Here is a 4,027-nt window from a genome sequence, read left to right as displayed (position 1 = left end):
CTCTCATTTTTTAATTTTATTTATTTAGGTCCTTTCTCTTTTCTTTTTGATAAGACTGGGAACAAGCTCCTGGTTTTATTGACCTGTTCTATTATATTTTTAGTTTCTATATAATCTATTTTTGCTCTTATTATTTCTTTCCTTTTGCTGGCTTTAGATCTTATTTTTTTTCTAACTTTTTTACGTATAAAGTTAGGTTGATTATTTGAGATTTTTCTTGCTTCTTGAAGTATACCTGTATTGCTGTAAATATCCCTCTTCTAACAGCTTTTGCTGCATTCTAAAGGCTTTGAATCTTTGTGTTTTCACTTTTGTTTGTTTCTACATACTTTATTTCTTTTATTTCCCGGCTGACCAATTCACTGTTTAGTAGCATGCTATTTAACCTATATGTGTTTGTGGTCTTTCCAGATTTTTTGCTTGTGGTTCACTTCTAGTTTCATAGCATGTGGTCAGAAAAGGTACATGGTATGACTTCGATTTTTTTGAATTCGTAGATGCCCGTTTTGTGGCCTAATGTGTGATTTGCTCTGGAAAATGTTCCATGTGCACTTAAACAGAATGTGGGGGCACCTGGGTGACTTAGTTGGTTAGGCATCTGACTTTGGCTCAGGTCATGATCTTGTGGTTTAGAAGTTTGAGCCCTGTGTTAGGCTGACAACTCAGAGCCTGGAGCCTGCTTCAGATTCTGTGTGTCCCACTCGCTCTTCCCTTCCCCCACTTGTGTTCTGTTTCTCTCTCTCTCAAAAATAAATAAACCTTAAAATATATTTTAAAAAGAAAAAAACACGTACTCTGCTGTTTTAGGATAGAATGCCCTGAATATATCTGTTAAATCTATCTGGTCCAGTGTGTCATTCAGTCTTTGTTTCTTTGTTAGTGTTCTGTTTATATGGTCTGTCCATTGATGTAAGTGGGGTGTTAAAGTTGCCTATTTTTATTGTATTATTATCGATTAATTAATTTTTTTATTAACTGTTTTGTTTTTGGGTGCTTTCATGTTGGGTTCATAAATATTTATAATTGTCATAATTTCTCATTGTGTTGTTTTAATGTAACAACCCTCTCAAATCTTCTCGGAAGTAGGTTAAAAATATAACAAAGCATAATTATAATGGTAATATTTTTTAGGACACATAGACTATGTGCTTTTAGATTCAAGAAAGAAAATAAGAAAATTTTAGAAACACAAACATACTGGTAAATCCATTTACTAAAGCTATTTTCCCCCCAAAGCTCCTGTTCTAGTTAATACAGTTAACTCAAATGGATGGAATTATATAGTTTAACTCAACATAATTTTCCAAGAAAATATCATAATTGTTACTAATTCCTGCTAATATTGCCTATTAGATGTTTAAAGACAATAACAGACTAGGTGACGATTAGTGAAGATACTCAGAAAAATATTAGGCAGCACAGTAGTGAGTTAGAGAATCAGGATAACTAGCAGACAGATCATAAGAAGCTCTTATACACTACATTGAGAAATGGGTCAGAAAAGATTTTGAGGATATTTCTGAGCCAGCGTTAGTTGGTTGGGGGGAGTTGTTCCAGACATAGTTTCTCAGATCAGGAGGTTGGGTTTGAATACTAGGTTTAGCATTTCCTAGCTTTTGGATTTGGCAAGTTACTCAAACTTGCTATGTCTCAGTTTCCACATCAAAAAAAAAAAAGGGGGGGGGGTTAGAGCACTTATTGTCAGCATCAAATTAGATTGTATACAAATAAGGACTGGCACATTAATACATTAGATTGTATTAATAAAATGACTGATACATTAAAAGTTTATTTTACCCATTATCATTAGACTGGACAGCTTTTGGAGACTGCTTGTGGAGTGTAAAGACACAGAAGGAATTAGAAGTATAGCCTCAGTTTCTCATTTGGTTCTTTTGGTTTTTATTTCATCACAACCAAGGAAAAGTATCTTTAAGCCAGAACAAGGAAAAATAAAAGAAACTGGCTTTGTTTTAAACCTGTTTATCTTGGGATATAGTACTTGATGCATACACTTGCATGTAGTTCTTTCAGTTTTACTGTTGCTATTCCATTTTATGGATAAATCAAATATATAGAGTGAATGGACATCTGGGTCACTGTTTTGACATTTTAAATACCACAAACTATAATTACTATTATTTCATTAATATTGAGATTCAACTATATATTATAATCACCCTTTCTTCACTTGCCATTATGTTTCATTTCCACTTGCATCGCCATACAGATTTTCCTTGACTTACAATGGAGTTATGTCCGGATAAACCCATCAAAAGTTGCACATACTATAAGCCAAAAATGCCTTTACTACACCTAATGTACTGAACATTCTAACTCAGTCCAGCCAGCCTTAAACGTGCTCAGAACCCTTATATTATCCTACAGTTGGGCAAAATCGTATAACACAAGCTTATTTTTTAATGAGTGTTGAATATCTCATGTAATCTATTAAATACTGCACTGAAAGTAAAAAATTGGAATTGTTATATGAGTACAGAATGGTTCCAAGCATATTGGGTTGTTTACCTTTGTGATCACATGGCCAACTGATGAGAGCCATTGCTCACTGCAACTAGACAGTCACTGGAGACCTTCCTGAACATTCCTCACCCAGGAAAGAAATCAAAATTTAAAATTCAAAGTGTGGTTCTACTGGATGTGTATTGCTTTCACAACATCATAAAGTCAAAGAACCATAATTGAACTCCATAAGTCAGGAACTATCTGTATTTCAACTAATAGTTTGCTTTTCCTGGATCTTTAGTGTAGCCTACTGATGATGAATTCTGCCAGAATTTCTTTGTCTAAAACTTTTTTTGGTCTTCATTTTTGAAAGTTTTTTTTTCTTGGTATAGAATGGAGGTTTGTATTTGTTTCCTTTTAGCACCTTGAAGTTATCATTTTGTAATTTTTCATCATGTTCTACCTTCCACTGTTTCTGCTGAGAAGTCAGCTGTAAGTCTGACTGACTCTTCTTTGAAGGTAATGAGTCTTTTTTCCTCTGGCTGTTTTAAAGATTTTTATTTTTGCCTGCTTTTAAGTCATTTTACCATGGTGTGCCCAGGAATGAATTGTTTGTTGTACCTATGCTTCTTGGTGTTCAGGGCACATTTTGAAATCTGTAACTTGAAGTTCAATGTTCTATCTCTCTAGCTTTATAAGTCTTGAAATATCTACTCAGAGTCCATTCAAACTTTGCTTACTTTCTTGGGCTCTCACCTGCCTTTTCTAGAATGATCAGGTTCATCTAGGACAAAAGCAGTGCCTTAGTTCTCTTAACTGAGTTGTTTTCTTCTTCCGTATTTTCCCTTATAGTTCTTTACTACATTGTTGTCCTCTTGAAAGGAATAAGAACTATAATCAATATAGTCTATTAAAAATGCAAGATGACATTTTTAAATGAATTGTATTTGCTCTTCTAGAGAAGGAAGCATAAATAAATCATAAGCCATTTCCCTTTAAAATTTTCACGGATGCATGATACAATATAATGTCTTTCTTTCAACTTGTATCTTTTAAGTGTATAAATAGATTATAATTGAGGCCAAATAAAAATCCTTGTACACCAAAAATTTTCTCCTGAATTTTTATCTATATTATTTCTAAGTAACCTTACCTGTGTCAAAGAGCTTTTAGTGGGTCTCAGGGATGATCTTTCAGTGTAAGTATCTTTTCTCCAAGTATGTTAGAGAAATAATATCCACTCTTACTTTGGAATTTAACTCAGATCTTCGGTTAAATCAAACTTAGTATATTAAAAGTAAGTAATGGAAAGAAGTCTTAAAAAAGCATCTATTGCTAAATTTATATTTTTTGTATCTTCAGAAGTGCACTCTTTAAATTAGATTACACTCGGGGCGCCTCAGTGGCTTAGTCGGTTAAGCTTCCGACTTTCGCTTAGGTCATGATCTCGCGGTTTGTGGTTTCGAGCCCCGCGTCGGGCTCTGTGCTGACTGCCAGCTCAGAGCCTGGAGCCTATTTCAGAGTCTGTATCTCCCTTTCTCTCTGACCCTCCCCTGCTTAC

Source organism: Hyaena hyaena, unplaced genomic scaffold (genome assembly GCF_003009895.1).
Source record: "Hyaena hyaena isolate Hyena2069 unplaced genomic scaffold, ASM300989v1 scaffold_249, whole genome shotgun sequence".
NCBI classification, from domain to species: Eukaryota; Metazoa; Chordata; class Mammalia; order Carnivora; family Hyaenidae; genus Hyaena; species Hyaena hyaena.
Note: the sequence above shows the minus strand (reverse complement) of the source record.